Raw genomic sequence first — 21,046 nt, forward strand, 5'->3', positions numbered from 1 at the left:
GGGTTCTACATCTATGGTTTCAACTAAATCAAAAATATCTGGGAAAAAAAATTCACAAAGTTATAAAAAGTAAGACTTGAATTTTCTGTGTACCAAGTAGTATGCTGAATCTATGTGAATAAAGTGATGCTTAAGCATTGTATTAGGTATTATAAATAATCTATAGATGATTTAAAATATGTGGGAAGATGTGCATAGGTTACATGCAAATACTAGGCTGTTATATATAAGGGACTTGAGTATATGTGGATTTTGGTATCCATGAGTTGGAGAGGGTAGAGTCTGGAACCAATCCTTCACAGATACTGAGGGACAACTGTATATGCTAAAGAAATTAAATTTGTCATTAAAGATTTCTCTCACAGAGAATTTCAGGTCTAAATGATTTCACTGGTAAGTTCTATGTTCTATCATACTTTTGAGAAACAAACACTAACAATCTTGAACAAACTCTTTCAGGAAATAGAAGAAGGTATACTTTTGACTCATTTTATATTCAAGCCTTAACATACAAAACCAGACAAAAACATTACAAATAAAAGAATGATATACTATTATACATTGTGAGTGTATGTACAAAAATCCTTAATAAAATATTAGCAAATCAAATCCAATAATACATAAAAGACACTATATCATGAATAAGTCGAGTTTGTCCTAGAAATTTAAGGACTGGTATTTAAATACCATTCATTGAAATCCACCACCTTAACAGAGTAAAGGAGAACAATCATGTCATCATTTCATAAGATCTTGGATAGGTTATAGGTGCAATATATGTCAAAATAAAAGCATATGCAGCCTTTCAGAGTTTGGGGGAATCGAGTGTGAATCAAAGCAAAAGAATGGTTTTCAGTCCCTCAGGTTCTCAGATTTAGAACCAACTCTCAAGTTCTGGAAATAAACCTTCAGTTTTAGAACTAAAGTAGCAGAGCAAATGAGAATTTGGGCTTGAGGAGCTCATGCAAGAAGTAATGAGATGACAATGTGGCAAATATCTGTGGACAAACGACTGAAGATGGATGTATAATGCAAATCCCAGATGGTAACTCCAATATTCTGATGTGTTGTGAGGCTGAGAAATTCAGCCAAAGCACCAGCAAAAGTTGGAGCAGAATCTTAATTTTATTGTGATAAACATTCATTTTCTTATCAGAAAAAGGAGATTTATAGTTATGACAGACACATCCAAGGGGGAAATATAGTAACAAAAACAATTGTTTAACAGCAGGTACCTTTAAGAAAGAAATTAAAGTTAGTTCCATGGAGCCAGAGAGAAGGGAGGACAGGAGGGCATATACAAGCAGTGGGATTAATAGAGCCAGAAGACAACAATCTTCCTAATAAACTTGTTACATCCTTCAAACCAACAAAGTGCTCAATCTCTCTGTTTCTCTTAAGTAAGATTTTTAGCAATGGAAACTAGAAACAGACTTCTTTTCATTTACTTCCTCTGAAGAAGTGATTCTGAAGAAAGAACAAGAAGCTGGTTTTTGTCTCATTTTCATTAAACATTTTCAGTTCAGTAAAATTAACTCAAAAGTATGTCAAACAACTCTGACTGTGACTCTGACTTAAATGAATACGTTGTACGCTTGACATGTAACACTGAATTCCACGAGTCATCACACCATTCTCCATTTAAAAAGACAGTATCTGACTGTTTCTTGGAGTGATGGCAAATTCCACTTGGACACCTGCGGACCAGATGTGTGTAGCTGCACACGCACCCTGCTATTCTGCCTGCGACATTTACCACAGACTACTTTTTTTCTTTGGCTGAATTGAGAAGTAGAGCCATCAGAAAGCACCGCAATTCAGACATTTTTTCTCATTACTCTTTTATCTTGTCATTCACATGTTTTTAGTTTTCTTTTTAATTCTACTTATACATAACAGCTTGTATTTCAAAATCCACCATTTTTTTCTTGTTTAAAACATATTAAGAATTTGAGATTAATTGTAGCATTTAAAATTTGCTTTTGTTTTTGAAATGTAGACAGTGATAAATGGAGGTATAATATGCTTTACTTTTCTTTCGGGTCAACCATAGGCAAAAGAACAAATAGAGTTTTGAAATTCTGAAGAATTTACTACAAATCTATTGAAAGCATTAGACCATGTCTAGTTTTAAACATTATTCAATAGAAATAATGGGTTTTTCATGTTAAATGAAGGGTTGTTCTTTCTTACAGGTCTGTGCTCCAAGCTGGAAGGGACAGTCATTCAACAGATGGACATTAAAAGTGGAAGGATCAAAGGGTGACATCACTGGAACTCAAGGCCTGGTAATGGAGGGCCAGGTGGACACCAGAAGGATAAAATTAGTATGATATTTTGCTGCTACCAACGGACCAGAAGACCAGAGCAAAGGCAGCTACATGTGCAGCAATCCTCTATCAGCTGGCAGTAATTTGCCTGGATTAGCCCAAATGGCTTGCTTAAATCCATGTCAAATAATATTACCATGAAGATCCATGGTCATAGTTGTACCAAATCAATGTGCTAAGTTTTCAAATGAGCTGTGAATCATGTGTCTAAGGTATTTAGGCAGTACTGCTTGGTATACTCCTTATAGGTTATGAAAAACTAATTTTAGCATTATATAATTTCTTGGGCTTCATTTTAAATATAAAATGTTAAATTTGGCCAGGCTCAGTGGCTCACGCCTGTAATCCCAGCACTTTGGGAAGCAGAGGTGGGCAGATCACCTGAGGTCAGGAGTTCAAGACCAGCCTGGCCAACCTGTGAAACCTCATCTATACTAAAATTCAAAAATTAGCTGGATGTGGTGGCAGACACCTGTAATCCTGGCTACTTGGGAGACTGAGGCAGGAGAATTGCTTGAACCCAGGAGGAAGGAGTTGCAGTGAGTCGCGATCATGCCATTGCATTCCAGCCTGGGCAAGAAAAGGGAAACTCTGTCTCAAAAAAAAAAAAAAAATCAATTTTACTAAAAGTGAACTCTATTGAACAATTAAAGTCACTAGCCTAAGCAATTTGAATGCATTATGTAGCTTAACATTCATAATAGTCTTACAATGTTATGTCCATTTTGAAATAAGGGATAAAAAAGACTGAGCTGTTACGTAGGTTCCTAAGGTGACCCAGCTACAAAACTGTAGCATTGAAACTGGGTTGTTTTACTCTATAACATCTGAAACCATGCTTGGAGAATTTGGATTGGTATTGTAGTTCAAATAACTTTGCATGGAATTTGTCTTATTGGCAGTAAGTTTTGCTTCTTATTGATTGTTATTTGTAAATCTCATCAAAGTTACATTTGGCCCAAGTAAATTGTTTCCTTGCTCTTTAGATGTATTTTCCCTTTACTCTAGAATAAGATCAATATTATTCTGTTGGATTTAAGTTCATACTATTGTGATTCTAAGGATATACTAAACTACTTAGCAAAGTTAACCAAATCACTTCATTTTTGAAGAATGAGAGTTAGCGGGGTGATGAATGCAGCAAACCACCATGACACATGTATACCTATGTAACAAGCTGCATGCTCTGCACATGTATCCCAGAACTTACAGTATAATAAAAAAAATAAAAAGAAAAAAAGAAAGAAATCTGTATATGTGTGCTATGGTTTGCCTGCGTCACCACCCCAAATCTCGAGTTGTAGCTTCCGTAATTCCCACATGTTGTGGTAGGGACCCAGCGGAAGATAATTTAATCATGGGGAAAGTTTCTCCTATAGTGTTCTCACAGTAGTGAGTAAGTCTCATGAGATCTGATGGGTTTATAAGGGGTTTCTCCTTTTGCTTGGCTCTCATTCTCTGTTGTTAGCTGCCAGGTAAGATGTGCCTTTCATCTTCTGCCATGATTGTGAGGCCTCCCCAGCAGTATGGAACTGAGTCCATTAAACATCTTTTTCTTTATAAATTACCCAATCTCGGGTATGTCTTTATGAGCAGGATGAAAACAGACTAATACAATGTATGCTCATGATTCATTTCCTGTCAGACCAATACAGGCAGATGGACTTAATGCAGGTAAATTCTGAAATATTAACAAGAATAACAAATTTGAATTTCCCAATAATTTTTTTCAATTACTGAACTATATGGCTCCCTCACTGTTTTCTAAGTAGAGTCTTTCCTGCACCAAACGAAAGTAATAAATAAAAATATTTTCCGATTCCCTTGCTGTATTAATTGGTGATACTTGTAAATCTAACGTAAAATATATGATAAATAAAGCATTCATCTTGAATGTCAGAACTAAAAATGGAAAAAAGGCATAATACATAATCCGACATTTTTCCTGACAATTGGTCAGCCACAAATGTGGAATCGAGAAAGAAAATGTCTTTTATTTTAGGTTTGTGTTATTATTCTGCCCGACACAGAATCCATAACTGATGGTAGTCTGCTACGACTTTGACGTACTATTGGTCTTCAAGGGTAATAAGACTTCTAGAACAGGGCTCCTCAAGCTTTAGCAGGTGTCAGATACTCGGCACAATCCCCAGCGTTTCTGATTAAGTAAGACTGGGGTGAGGCCTGATCATTTATATTTCTAACAGGATCCCAGGTGATGCAGATACTCCTGGTTTGGGGACTGATATGGTTTGACTCTGTGTCCCCACCCAAGTTACATGTTCAATTGTAACCCCCAATATTGGAGGTGGGGCCTAGAAGGAGGTGACTGGATCCTGGGGGCAGGTTTCTCATGACTGGTTTAGCACCATCATCCTGAGTATCTCCTCCTGATAGATCGTGAGTCCTCATGAGATCTGGTCATTTAAAGGTGTGTAGCAACAAAACCCACTGGCTTAGAGTATTCTTTTTTTAAAACCCTTCTATGGTCTATGGGAAACTTTCCTCACTTGGGTCTTCTCTTTCCTTTGATGCTTCCCATTGTTTTTGCTGTTGTTTGATCCCTTTTAGTATTTTTTTACTTCCTTTCACTCCTTCCCCAAACTTCCTTGACTAGTCTCTTTTTGTGCTTGGTTTAGGAGATTGTCATTCATTTAGTCTAGTCTTTTCTCCTGCTGGCAGAACATTCTGTAGGAGATGGGGAAAACCTTCACAGGACCGTAAACTCAGGACAAAATAGTCACAATCAGACCCTGCCAAATCCAAATTTACTTTATCCTAGTCACTCCAAATTATTGTGCAAGAAGAGTTTGAGGCCTTCTTCTAGTAGTTTAGTCTGTTTGTGCCAGGGGATTCTCCTTGGAATAAAACTAGAATAGGCTCTGAACATGGACAGCTTCTATGAACGACAGTGCTAAAGTGGCACTGTTTGCTAAATAGGTATGTCTATGAGTTTAAAAGGAGGAAAACTTTTGTCTTCCAGTTCTACTCTTACAGGAATACCCAAGGAGAGGCTGGTCATAGAAAAACTTTCATTATCTTTTGCTAGGAGACCTTTATCTTCAGTCCTGCCATTACCTTCACCACACTGTTATTTGCCTTCTTAGTGACAAAAGGGCACAGGGGTTTTCCCACTCTGCTCTTTGAAGCTCCTTGAGTAAAGGCATGCTGGTCGTCTTTCAGATTCTCAAAAGAGTCTGCTCTATTAAAGGCCTTTGGACATGCCTTGGTAACAGGGCCTTTGGACACGCTGATACCGCTGCCTTGGAAAATTCTCTGTTACACACTTGCACATAGTTAATTTACATTCATTTTGTTTTCATCTCAATCTGCACATTCTCAGGGAAAGAAACCTCAATTGCCAAAACTTAGTCAACTGTGCTTCTTTACTTTATTATGAAACAAGTTCTCACTCTGTTGCCCCTAGGCTGAAGTGCAGTGGCGTGATCTTGGCACACTGCAGCCTCGGCCTCCTGAGCTCAAGTGATTCTCCCACCTCAGTCTCCCAGGTAGCTGGGACTACAGGTATGCACCACCATGCTTAGATAATTTTTGTATATTTTGTAGAGATGTGTAAAGACAGGGTTTTACTATGTTGCCCAGGCTAGTCTCAAACTCTTGGACTCAAGCGACCAGCCTGCCTCGGCCTCCCAAAGTGCTGGGATTACAGGCATGAGCCACCACACCCAGTCAGTTCCTTTACTCTTTCTTTGTTCCTTGTATGCTTCTTTTATTGCACATACCACAATTTAAAATTGTATGTTCAATGATAACATATTTTTTGGTTCCTCCGTTAGCCTGTAAAGTTCAGGAAAAAAAGGATTCCTGTGTGTTTTTTTCTCAGTATTGATGCTTTAGAATCTAATGAAGTACCTAACAGATAATTAACACTCAGCAAATACTGCTTTTACTGAAGGCACTATGGTGTTGTCTAAGTACCTCTTAGGATAGGTAGCATGGAAATAGTGACACATTATATCACTGCATACTCTCTTAAACCATGCCAATACACATATTGGAAATCTGGGGCAAGTAAAATATTTAGGACTCTATTTTCATTAACAAATACACCACATATCACAAATGGTAGCTGAGATAACTCTTTTGATGGTGAGGACAATTATGCTTTTGTGCTATATTATCCTTTTAAGATTTGTGTGAATTACATTTTTCCTATTCTTCTTTTTCCCCCAGTCTGAGTTACTGGATTTGAGCCATAGATGTAAGTCCTTTCTTTGCTTCCATTCTTATATTGGGATATTTATCACCAAGAATTTCTAGTTCATTTTTCCAAGTTTCTCTGTTACAAGCTTTATATTATTGCTTGCCCTTCACTGGCATTTCCATTATAATTTATTTTTCTTCTTTGTCTGATATTTAACAAGAATTTATCCTTCACCTTTCAAGGTTCTCAAGAATCTACTTCCTTGAGAAACACAAGGCAATGTGTAGCATTTCAGGAGCTTGAGAAAATTATTTTACATTTGGTAAAAATCCAGTAGTAAGGTTAGGTCACATTGGAGAGCAAGATCTTTTAGATCAAACAAATATATGAATGCTCCCAAGCTGCAAGGAATAATTGCTTAACCTTATAAAATGTTTTCTCTGACCTTCAGTGGCCTACATTTATTTTCTATTGGTCGGAATTTAAGGTAAATAATGTTTTAATTTTACTCTTCTTCATCTTATGTAATGATTTCTCTAGAAGGTTCCCAATTAATGGCTTCACTTTTTAAAGAATTCAGAAAGAAAGCATCGAAGGATAAAATTGTCCAGGAAAACACCATAGTCACAGAAATGTGTTCATAATCACTGAACATATAGAATGGCTGGAAAAGCTAACCTGCAATTATTTTATGGCATTAAAAAACTTCACCATTTTTAAATAAAATGAATAATCATTATGGAGGAAAAAATGTCTCCTCGGCTCCATCGGGTAACTGCCAACTGACATCTAATGCTACTAGTGATAAAACCTCCTGTTTTAAGTGAATGCAAGAATATCTGAGGTTTGGCAGTGGCCATGTTTTCTAAAATAACATTTATGAAGACTTAATTTCATTAAATATAGTCCTTAACCTCTTCTTCTGTATTTTGTTAAACTTACCCAATGTAAAAAAAATTAAAAATTCTATTATTATCATTGCATTGACACTGAAATAACTGCCTGTCTGAAACATTTGACGAGTGTTTATTAAAACATCTCCATGTCACTGGTCTGATTAAAAATTAATCTAAACGTATCAAATTTCAGTCTTGGACATGAATCTTGAGTGACAATTTACAATAATGTATATAGATAAACTTGTTGCATTTTTTTCTTTAATATAATATATGTTAAAGTAATTGGTTTTCCTAGAGAATTTTCTCCTAACTCACTTCTTAATTTGCATTCCCATGTTCTATTTTCAAATAAAAATAAATTTTATACCAGTTTTTTAGCTGACTTTATTCTTGTTAACCTGATATGGTAAACAATATCATTTGTGCATCATGGAAATTTGTACTTACAGTTTAGTGAAAGAATGTGATGGTTCTACCTTCATAGAATTTACCATACTTCTATGATAAGTTTAAAAGAAAATGGTGCCTTTGGACATCAGCAAATATTGCGGAACAGATACAAATGATTCAAAATAGATATATCTTTTTTTTCCCCCTCTCTTGTTAGACTGGAAAAAATAAATCATGGAGTGCTGGGCTGATAGTAATTTGAACACTTACAGGTATAGTGGTTACATGAGATAACTCAGAAAACAAGGCAAATTTCTAGAATAAGCAGAGCTCCCAATATGTAAAAACTAGATAATCATTATGTCACATTATTTCCCCTTGCTATACTAGTCCTAACTTCTTCTTCTTCTTCTTTCTAAGTACCCTCCACTCCAAATCTCTCGACTTTAATTATGTTCCACAAATGCTATTAATGCTCTGAACAAGCCTACCTACAGACAAGAAACTTCATTCACAATCATACTGAACAATTAGACAGGTACAACATCCCCAAGTGAAATAGCCTGATTCAAATAACATCCGCATCATTACATTTACCCAAACTCGACTCTACTATTGGTGGGGTCCGGTGAATCATGAGGAATGGTGTCTTTTGTTGTGAATTCCAACCATAGAAGAACTAAACCCTTCTGATCATATAAAAATATAATAATGACCCTTCTGACCCAATAAAAATATATTATGTATCTTGATTTTTTCATTATTAAACTATCAATAATGGGGAATTACTGTGCTGAAGTCACCAGTTTAGTGACTTTTTGACCACATTTTTCCCAAGTAGTACCCACTCCTTTGTCCAGAGCCATGGCTGACCAGTTAGTACTGTGTGATACCTTTCTTTGCAGCTAACTTGATTAAGGAAGGAAGGAATATCCAGTTCAAGGAGAATTACTTCTAGGCTATTTGAGATAATAAGATTCTCTTTTTCTTAAATATGTGTACTCAGAATCAAGATTAAAATAAATTGGTGATTTACTAAGCCAAATCAACTTGCAAACCAAAATTGTGGAAGATTAAACACTAGGAAGCTTTGGTGAAAAACAACAACAGGAGGCAAGAATGTTAAAGAAATAAACCACAGAAAAAGGTAGAGATGAAAGATCCTTCCATTCCAAAGACAGAGAGAGAGAGATTTTTGTGTCTAATGACTTTTCAAGCCCAATTAAAACCAGATACTTCCTGAAAATTTGTTCTTCTGTGTCTTTTTAATGAAGTTAATGTTCCTTGCAGTTGACTTACTTTCTGTCATTTGTAAAGAAAACAATTCCATTATATAACCCCCTGAAGTTCCTCCCTTTACCCTTCAAAGCAATAACCTGAAATGAAGGCACAACAGTATGTAAACCCCTCAAAAGACGGTAATTTTGAAGAGTGTATGGCTTGGCTTCACATTTAATTTGGAACTTAATCAAATCTTTATCAAGTTAATATTTGATGTTGCATTTAAGTATGCATTTTCTATTACAAAGTTCTAGAAAATGAGCGTGTTGAAGAGTAGAAAGAAAAAGAATCAGTGAGATCAGAGAAATAACTATATTCATTCATCATTAGCAGTATATTGACTACTACTATGGGTTGTGGGAGTAGAGTGATCAGTAACTCAGTCTATGCTTAGAAAGAACTCACAGTGTAGTAGGAGTGACAAGAACAAGGCAGAGTAGAAAGTGCCACTAGAAATCAGAAAGCAAAGAGAGATGTTCGATATTTACTATACTTTGCTAAATAACAATCCACAAATATAGACAAAATTGCAGAATTCTTACACAAGAGTTTCAAAGAGCTCCAATCAGGAGAACCATGGCAAAAAGAGCTTGAAAGACAATTTTTTGTTTCCCACCTCCCATCTCTGTAGATTTAAATTAAAAGTAATTATTACAAAAATAATATCTATCCTCTTTTAGTTTATTCTGCATGCCAAGTAGTTCATGCTACATTAAACACTTTACATGCATTATTTCATTAAATCCTTATAACAGCCTTTTAAAGAATTGGTTTTAATTGAAATTTTTCTTTATATGTATTTAAGGTGTACAACATATTATTTTGATATACATATACAAAATGAAATGAATAGTATAATCAAGCAAGTCAACATATTAATCTCCTCACATAGTTACTTTTTCCTGTGGTGAGATCACCTGGAATCTACTCTTAGCAAATTTCCAGTATACAATAGAGTGTTATTAACTATGGTTACCATGTTGTATATTAGATCTTTAGACTTATTCATCCCATAGAACTGCAACTTTTGTACTCTTTGACCTACATCTCCCCATTCCTCTACCACCTCACCCCTGATAATAACCACTCTACTCTCTGTTTCCATGTTTTTTACTTTTTTAGATATCACATGTAAGATCATGCAGTATTTCTCTTTTCCTTCAATGTCTGGTTTATTTCACTCAGCAAAATGTCCTCCAGATTCATCTATTTGTCATAAATGGCATAATTTTACTTTATAAAGCTGAATAATATTCTGTTATATACATAAATACCACAATTCTTTCGTCCATTCATCAATCCATGGACACTAAGTTGTTTCTGTATCTCGGCTATTGTGAATAATGCTACATATGACAATGAAGATGTCTGTTTGGTAGTGATTAATTTCCTTTGGGTATATATCCAAAAGAGGGATTGCTTTTAAAGAGAAGTCCTAATTTGTAACTCACAGATGAGGAAACCAAGGTTGAAATTATTTGACCAATAGTGCATGACTGGTGAGCTTCAGACACAGCTGATAGAGGCAGTTCCTACGGTCTTTATCTTCCTGTTAAAATTGATGTTGTGGGCTGGACGCGGTGGCTCATGCCTGTAATCCCAGCACGCTGGGAGACCCCAGCGGACAGGTCACGAGGTCAAGAAATCAAGACCATCCTGGCCAACATGGCGAAACCCCTTCTCTACTAAAAAATACAAAAATTATCTGAGTATGGTGGCATGCACCTGTAGTCCCAGCTACTTGGGAGGCTGAGGCAGGAGAATTGCTTGAATCCAGGAGGTGGAGATTGCAGTGAGCCGAGATCGCGCCACTGCACTCCAGCCTGGCACCTGGCAACAGAGCAAGACTCTGTCTCAAAAAAAAAAAAAAAAATATATATATATATATATATACACACACATATATATATACACATATATATACACACACACACACACAGACACACACACATAGATAAGTAGGAAAGAAAAGGGGACTGTGAAGAGACCACTGTGACAAGTGACTGGAAAGGAGAGCTCTTCTTTGAATGCAGAGCCGCAGGTGTACGATACTTTTCAGCTTGTTCAGGAGAGATGCTGTTCAACGACTAAGCTATTACAGTTTACAAAATGAGTGTTTTTTTAAATATGAATGTTGGCTGAAATGTGGGCAAAAATGAAATAATTAGCAGTGATATTGCTCAATATCTTGAGTGAAGTCAGAGATGTCCTGTTTTCAGACAGAATGACACAGTGGAAAAATAAATCGGCTTGACATCAGTCAGTGCCTCTTAACAGTTCCGTGAGTATGGATAAGTTACTTAATGTATTTTGGCCCATTTTCATTATGTGCAAAGTAAAACAGAGTAACTGATCTCAAAGATAACTTAGTTCCAAAGGCAGATGGAAGTCCATGACAACTCTTGGCAAAGCAGGCCACAGAACTGCCCTGACATTTTATTCTACATGCCTGAGTGAAGCTCCTAGTGTGTATAAGGACCGCATACTGAAAAAAGCTAAGAAGAAAGCAGTAAGAAACACAAAAAAATGAAGCAGTGTGTTCATAGTGGAAGAATTCTTGAAAGCCTTTTACATAGGCAGATTTTAATCCTCTGGTTTTCTTTCTCTGGATGTTCCTAATTTTCTTGTTTGAGCAAGAGTGGTTTGTGTGAGTGAGTTGTTAATGGGTGCCTTCAGTTTGATTCTGGAGCAATTTAGGGACAAGGCAGAGGGGAAGTAGGTTACTCCGTGCTTGACTATGAAGATTTGTATAATAATATACTTTTCTGGGCTTTTGACCTTGGTAGGTGTGAGCAAGATGGTCTGGTTTCCCGATTTCCTTACACCTAACTGGTCTGAAGTTTCTATCTTGTATACAGCTAGCCCTCACAAACCTGGTATACTTTTCGATGACATATTGCTTATATGGATTATCCATTTGTCTCTGCACTAGAGTGTGGGTCCTGAGGAAAGAAGCTACACCTTATTTATTTTTATCTCCCTCACATGCTAACTAAACCAACCATGGGCAAGAAGAAAGCAGTAACTCTGATCGACTAAAACTAATCATGATTTGCAGCCTGGAGCAATGGAGGTGTCCATTTCCTACTGAAAAACATGGTCCCTAAATTCATAATCAAAATCTGTATTCCACAAGCAAAGAAGATAGTTGAGAACTTCTGCAGTATATATAGACAGCCAACAGTGACTAACCAAGTGAGAAATCCAAATATGAAGCATTTGTCTCACTGAGTCTGATGAAGTATTGAGGTAATTATAAACTTCAAAGGTCTAATAATTTTATTTAGGTGATGAAAATGTTAATAGGCCATTCATTTGGACTGCAAAAATCTTGGCAGTCCCTGTCAGTGACATTTGAACCATCACAGGAACTGCCAAGATAGTCTCTCTTTTAAGTACATTGTATTTTATGATTTGGCAACCAACCTATCAGCTAGTGTACTGATTTCTAAGTCCTGACCATGGATACATTTTTGGCTGTGACCCAGAGAATGTAATTTTATAATCTTGTCCCTAACCACACTTGAGTTAGAATCTCTCATGCGGTTCATTTTGATTAATGAAATATCAATATGAGAAGTTTAGAGGGACTGAAAGTATATTCTCACCAAGCAGAAAACAGGCATTATTCTATTTTCTCTTCTAATCCAGGCTCCCAAGAGAAATAGCCAATTGGTCATAACATTAAAAAAAAAACAAAAAACTGTTAGTCATACGTGTCTCCAGCTCAAGTAAGAAGGGTTTATTAACTAACAGTGACTCAGGAAGATTTGATTGGAAATAGCTTAAAAAGATGTTAGGTAAACTATGCCTAATTTGGGAATGGAGATTTTGTATGGTGAATTATTTTTTAAAAAGCTATTCACTCACAGATAATATTAACTAATTAGGCTCCACAGAATTCCATTTGATACAAAAACCTATGCATAAAAATAATTTTAAACATTTTTATACACCTGATGAAGTCGGTCTTAAGATACAAAAGAAGTGAAAAGTCTTCTCATTAAATAAACTCTAAAGTTTTTTTTTTTTTTAATTTCTGAAGATCAAGATTTAATTCTATAAGATTCACTCTAAATTCGCTAAGTAGAAATAAAACCCAATTAAAAAATAAGAATTGTACAATTTATAAAGATCCATTTCTAAATCTGACTATGTAAAATATAAAGACAGCTTTTTAAAGGACTGAACTGAACATCCTTTAAAAATGACTTTAATTGGGCCATGCCATGCAGATTTTTGCAGGTTTTAAAAGTGTAATTTGGATTACATAATTAAGTTCCTATCTCTTGACTACAATTAGTTTCAAATATTAGTTCATGTGTAAACTGAGCATTTGTCCAAATTTTGTCTTTACTTGTATTTCTTGTTGTAAGCATGTAGAGAATGTGATTAAATTACTGAAGAATGAATTATATTCTTATTTTTCAAATGATGAAGTAGGAAACAGGAAAAGTAATTGGCAAAAAAAAATAAAATTTAAAATTCTGACTTTGGTCTATTTCTATCATCAACAATGGCTTCTATTAGATTTGTACTAATGCATTATTCCTTCCCAGAAGGAACCATAATCTGTCTTCAAAGCCTTAGGGGTTGGAAGAGCACGTTCAACAGGTTTTGATGTAAAGAAAAGGTCCTGCTTTCTAAGAATGTCTGTTTTATAATAGTCATGGTTGTCACCATAAATATGATTAATTGGCTTTTTGTCAACAACAAGACTTTTAATTCTGAGACAGTGGCAAAATGAATAATGAAAAGACTTCATCATTTTGTAAAGCTGCATTTTTGAAGAACGTAAATCTTATGATGAAAGTAGGAAGTTGGCTGAATTATGTGCAAACTGCAATTTGACCAATATTGTTTTTCATAATAACTACTCTTAATGTGTCAGCCATATTTCTCTTCTTGCAGTAAAATCATATTTCTTTAAAGTGACAGTAAATTATTTTTTCCTGTCTATATGCACTTCAATCAGGTGGTGCTGAATGATTAAAATGAAAGCCTACACATTTCAACACGTACATTTTTTTCTTATTTCTTCAGACTTATTATTGGAACCAATTAATTTTTGTCACAAAGATCTTGGTCTCATCTAATCATTTCTAGCACATTTGATATATTTTACTTTGGTTAAGACCATTTAGATTCAAATATGAAAGAAAGGACTAGGGGATACTTTTTTTTTTTTTTTTTAATGACGTACATTTGTGAAGATGCACTTTATTAACAATAAAGGATTCCCATACCACAAGGGATTCTAAGTCATGCTCTGTAGGTTTGGAAAAGAGGATTAAACTACATGATTCAAGATTTCACCCACTTAATATATCCTGTTTATATACCTCTGTTTATATACATTTTGGGTTTGGAGTTTAGGTATAATTGTGCAGAGAAAGTTTTTACATATTTAATATTTTAATACATGTGCAACATTTTTTTCTAATCTGGAAAGCATGATGTCAAAGAAATAACCAACTACCTTATAGGGTTAAATAAACTAAACACATTCTGTTTTTTTCAACTCATTAAATATTCTATAATCATTTTCAATGAAGAAAATATTCGGAGTAAAGGCTAGTTACTCTGAATAACAGTAAGGCAGTTACTCTTAAAACTGCAGGTATTCATTCATTCATGCCTTTTAAACTATTTCCCTTTCCTTTCTCACAACAATTTTCATGCATTGAATACTTACGTATACAGGAGTATTGAGAGGGGCTAAAGTAAAAGAAGTGCAGAGTTTGAAGAGATTAAGTTGAATTACGCGTTTACTTTTAAAATGAGGCAAGGATAGATATTTGATTTTATAAACTTTGGTCCCTGAAGTTAAAAAGTGAAAAAAATTGTAAGGTTAAAATTTGTCACTGACCTCATTATAAATGGAATTTTAAAAGCCGAGAGATTACAAATATGAAGGTATTTCTGTTATCTTTTCCCAAAGTTATAAAAGTTATAGGAGTGTTTACTACAGTCAGTGCTTTGTTTTGTAGATTAAACTCTATAGTGTATTTGGAATTAAACACATTTATCTTAGAACAGGTTATAGATGTGAAAATATAAAACACAAATAGTCATTGGATTAGGTAATCACCATTGACAAAGCTATATTCACAGGTAAATACCAGACAACAAAGCCAACTAAAGTCAAGGGAAAGCACTTTTCTTAATCCTTCAGCAAATTCCAACACAAATGTATAGAAAGCACCGGCTTAGGGTTAAATTAAAGTTTTTACAACAGCCTTAACTGCATGCAGTGAGCTTTAATGTAACTATTTTTAAGAAATAAAAAGTTTTTCTCAAAATAAATACATATTAAAATCATGTTCTATTCCTAGAGAAAAAAATTATAAAGTTTTGCCATTTGTATTCATTTAAAAATAATTTAGGGTAATATATTATGCTTTATTATTGGATATGGACATTTAAATGCTTAATATGTTTCATAGGCATGTTATACTTTAGCTAAGCTTTTTCTCTGTACTTACACACACACGCACACACACACTGACACACATAAAATGTATGCCTATACATATATTTATATATGATATCCATATTTAATATATAAATATATATGTAAAATTAATATAATTTTGAGGACTTTCTACATATAAGGTACCATATTACCATGTTAGGCACTTTGGAAGATATAAAAATGAAAAACAGACTGTTTCTATATTCAAAAGATTTTGCCCACTAGTTGTGGAAGACATAAGGCACAAATATTAGGCATAAAGTGATAAATATTAAAAAAGTGCTAAGGTAACCTCTTTAGCGTTCACAGAAGAGAGGGTAACTGTCATCTGGGAATCTGAGGAGACCTAATAAATAAAGGAGGTGATGGAACTTGAAGTATATCTTATGCTATATGGAGATGAAAGCATTCACAGTGAATAAAACAGTTTGAGCAAAATCCAGGAAAATGTGGGTGACATAGAAAGAGGTAACAAATATGCTTTTGGAGAAGTGAAAATATATAAAATATATAAAAGTATGTGGTATGAAGTGAATTTAGAAACATAACTTGCAAACAGAGCCTCAAATGCTGGGTCTAAGAGTTTAGACTCTACTCTGTACAACGGGTAAATGAAAGTCTCTGAACCAGAAAGTAGTCTAATGGGATGCAGGTTTTGCAGAAGCGTTTTCAATACTTTATTATGCAGAATGTTAATTCTCTATAAGTATTTTTTGGAAAACTTTCTCTATACCAAGTTCACAAAGATATTTTCTAATATTATTTTAAGAAGCTGTCTTTGTTTCATGCTGCTATAACAGATTACCTAAGATTAGGTAATTTATAAAAAAGCAGGGTTTTATTTCTCACATTTCTGGAGCTTGGGAAGTTCAAGATCAAGGCGCTGGCCTCTGGTGGGGGCTTCTCTCTGTTTCCAAGATGGAGACTGGAGCACGGCATGCCTCGTCCAGAGGGGAGGAACACTATGCCCTCACATTGCGGAAGGCAGAAGGGCAATAAGAGACTAAACTCCCTCAGTCACACCCTTTTATAAGGACACCTAACCCCATTCACAAGGGCTGAGTCTTCATAAATCAATCACCTCCCAAAGAGTACACCTCCCAATTCTCTTGCTTTGGAGATTCAGTTTCCAAGGCATAAATTTCGGGGGGATAGACTCACACTATAGCAGAAGCTTTATAGTTTTGTCATTCCCTTTAGATCTTCAATATCTACCTGGAATTGGTTTTATGGAGGATATAAGATAGAGTTTGGATTTCCTTTATTTTCCCAAATGAGGACATATGTTATTCTTTCTACTTTTCTGGTTCTTGGAGGAGGCTTCACTATATGATCAAAATATTAAATAATGCTGATTGGTAATCAAAAAATGACAAGTAAAATAAAATTTATTTTTGCCCAGTTTGCAAAGACTTTTTCAAATTGTTAGGATTTTATGTTGATAACTATAATATCAGTCTTAGAATGAAACAGTGTTTTAAAGTCAGCATTGGAGCTGCCTTTTGAGAGATCATTTTTGCACTATATATCAAATACTCAAAATATTTAAAACCTTTGTATAATTCCATTTCTAGCAATCTATAAAAAATAGAGAGAAAATAATAGAGAGAAAATAAAAAGGAAAACAAACTAGAAAAGAAGACTAGGGATTACTTGGTTAGGGATTTTAAATTTTAAATAGAATACTTAGGATGTCCTCACTAATAGGGTGATATTTCATCAGACACTGGAGGGAGGTAAGGAGTTGGCCATGTGCACATGTCTGGGAGGGAAAGCATTCCAGGCATTGGGTGAGGGAGTCCAAAGGACCTGAGCAGGATTACAGAATACACATTTGAGGAGCAGCAATATGGCCAGTGTGGAGGGAAAAAGAAAGGTGAAGTGAGATCAGAGAAATAGCTGGGCCTCCATCTGGGGCCCTTTTGCAGACTGTAAAAGTCTTGGAATAAATCTAAGTGAGACAGAATCTACTGGAGGGATTTGAATAGAGAATTTACATAATCTCACATATGATGTACCAAATTTACTGTGGCTTTTATGTTTTGAATAGAAGATAGGAACATAAGAAATACCAGTCAGATGGCCATTTGATGCTCTAGGCCAAAGATGATGGTTTTTCAGACCAAAGAGGTTAATAAGAAAGGACAGATTCCAGATAAATTTAGGAAGAGTTAACAGGATCTGCTGAAAGATTTGATATAGATAAAAGAAAGGAGTCAAAATAGTCCTAATGCTTTTGGGTTGAGCTTCAGAAGAATATATTTGCTATTAAATGAGGTATGTAAAACTGCAGGGAAAGAAGAGTTTGAGGGGAAGACCAGAAGCTTGAATTTGTTGTAAATTTGGTGCGTTTATCTGTAATAGACAGAAAGATGTAAGATTCTGATGTTCAGCACAAAGGTCTGCACTGGAGATATACAGTTAGACATCAGAATAGAGATACTATTTAAAACCATGAGATCATTAGGAAAGAGAGGGTAATCAGAGAACAGAGTTAACATTAACTCTCATGTTAAAATCTTGAGTATATAAGTATCTAATAAAAGAGGTTAGAAAGAACTAGACAGTGAGTTATGAAGAAAAGCAGGAAAATTTGGAAACCTGAAAACCAAAAAAATAAACTACACCAAGGAGGAGAAATTTATAAAAATTATAATACAATAACTATGCCATATCTTTACGTAACAATTAAAATCGTATTTTTGGGAAATTACTAAATGATATGGAAAAATACTCCTATCTATTAAGATAGATAACAACATACAAATTAGGATTCCTGTTTTGAAAAATCAATTAATAGAGTAAAACATATATTTGAATAGAAAAAATTGACTATACCACAATACCAGTAATGTTTATCTCTAGGTGGCAGAAGTATAATTTCATTTTTTCTATATATTGCATATTTCCCCAGAAATACTAAACAAGATGAATTACTTTTATACCTATGATTAAACAAAATGGGGTTATTTAAAAAATTTGATATGGACCTTACAGTTCCTTTGCATCAAAGTTTTATTTTGAAACATTTCAATCTATAGAAAAGATAAAGAACAGTACAACAAATTTAATTCCCTACCCAAACCATCAATTGTTGCCACATTTTCATTTTCTTGTATGTATACACACACACACACACACACACACACACACACACACACACACACTTTTTTTGGCAGAACCATTTGAAAGGAAGTTGCAAATACCATAGCGCTTCACTTCTTACTGTTACCATGTATCTCCTAAGAATGAGGACAATCTTCTGCAAAATCACACTTGACCCACTAATATTGCTTTTAGTTTCTTTGTTTGTATGTCTATTTGGTCTCCTTTGATCCAGAGAAGTTCTAATTTTTTTCCTTCTATTTGGTCTTTCATGACATTGAGAGGTTTTGGAGTCCAGGCCAATTGTTTTGCAGAATGGTCTGATTGTTCCCTAACGATTAGATTCTCGTTACATGGCAGGAATACTACATAAGTGATGATGTCTCCTCAGAACATCACATCTGTAGATGCAGAATATTAGTTTTTCTCATTATTAATGATAATTCTAATCACTTGATTAAGGTGGCAGTGCCAGATTTTTCCATTGTAGAGGTTCCTTTTCAGCTTTTGTAATTAATAAGTAATTTGTGGAGTGATCCTTTGAGACAGTGTGATAACCAGTTTCCCAATAAGTTTTCAGTCAGTGGTTTTAGCATCTACACAAAGTTTGTTGCAAAATGGCAGTTTTCTATTGTTCTTTGGGCTTCAACATATATTAATGTCAAAAACAGTGTCCACCTTCAGTGTTGCTTATTTCCTTTCTTCTCTCTTCTTCTTTGGTACTTCTCTAATTTTCTTCCTTTCTTCCTCCTTCCCTCCCTTCCCTCCTTTCTTCCCATAGGTTGGTGGCAGAATTCATGTCCCTGGGATTATAAAACTGAGGTCCTGTTCTCTTGCTGACTAACAGCTAGGAGCTTCAGACTGCCTGCAGTTTTTTCTTGCCAAATGGCAGTCTTCACAAACCCTCTCACAGCAGGGCAGCTTACTTTTTCAAGCCATCAAGGAAGAAAAGTTTCTTTCTAGTAGGCTAAGATAGAGAGTTATATGATGTAACATAAAACCTTATTAGGGGAATGGCATATCGTGACCTTTGTCATGCATCCTAGCCTGATCAGGGGAGTGCATTCCATTCCACTTGGCAAATTCTACCGGTTAAAAGGAAGTCATGGGTCCTGCCAATTCACAAGGGGGAGGAGATCATATAGAGCATGAAGGTGGGGGATAGTAGGGCTGTCCTCTATGTACAGGGCTTTCATTAATGTTTACAATTTTGTAATTCTTTGTGAATTTCCTTTCTAAGCAGAATGATCGTTTACATTTTCATGTATATGGTTATTACAAAGTTTTCTTATAAATTTCTATTTTTATTGCACTGTAAATAGAAAAAGGTTTTTATTCTTTTTATTTCATGAAGTTTATTGATATTTAGAAGAAAGGTAGAGCCTCTGATATTACGGCTTAAAATCATGATACAGCCATAAGATCTACCTTTGTTACTATGTTCTGTTATTCCATATTCACATTTTCTTGGTCTAATTGACCGATCTTGGACTGATAGTGATATTTTTATATGTTTTATTATGAGTGTATTTATGCCTATGTGGCTCTTCCTTTATGAAGATATTTCCTACATAATGTGACTCATAAATATGCAAAATTGTCAGGACTTCATTGTGGATTTCAGCATTAGAAGTATTCTCTTTTTCATCTTTTATTCTTCAGCTGTGAACCCTGACTATCTGGATTGTCTAATATCTGGATCATAAGCTATATTTCCATTCACCTGGTTATATCTTAGCCTTTCCATTTTTAGCCTTTCTGAGTTGCTGTAGGTATAAGTTTTATATACCGTATGGAATTGTGACTTGCTTTGTGACTCATGAAAATTTTTTTTTACAGATTAGTTAAGCCCATTTACATTTATTGATATGACTGGCTAATTTGATCTCAACTCTATCATTTTTTTCATATTATTTTATGTTATATTTACTGTGATTCATTCTTTACAAGACCTATTTTCTTCAAGTTTTGTATGTTTGTCTCTGTCTCTCTCTCTCTCTCTCTGAGAGCATGTAACATTTCTCTCCCCTTTCTTTTCCTTTTGGAAAATATCGTGAAGTGTGTTTTCCAACAAGTTTCCATTTTCCCCGTCACTTTCTGGTACACCAGTGAAACACAGGTTTGGTCTTTTCACATAGTCCCATATTTCTTGAAGGCTTTGTTCATTCTTTTTTCTCTAATCTCATCTTCATGTTTTACTTCATTAAACTAATCTTCAATCTCTGATGTTCTTTCTTCTGCTTGGTCAGTTTGGCTATTAATACTTGTGTATGCTTCACAAAGTTCACGTGCTATGTTTTTCAGCTCAATCGGGTCATTTATGTTCTTCTCTAAACTGGTTATTCTAGTTAACAATTGGTCTCACCTTTTTTCAAGGTTCTTGACTTCCTTACATTGGGTT

This window comes from Sapajus apella, unplaced genomic scaffold (genome assembly GCF_009761245.1).
Source record: "Sapajus apella isolate SASKATOON/1434 unplaced genomic scaffold, GSC_monkey_1.0 scaffold27, whole genome shotgun sequence".
NCBI classification, from domain to species: Eukaryota; Metazoa; Chordata; class Mammalia; order Primates; family Cebidae; genus Sapajus; species Sapajus apella.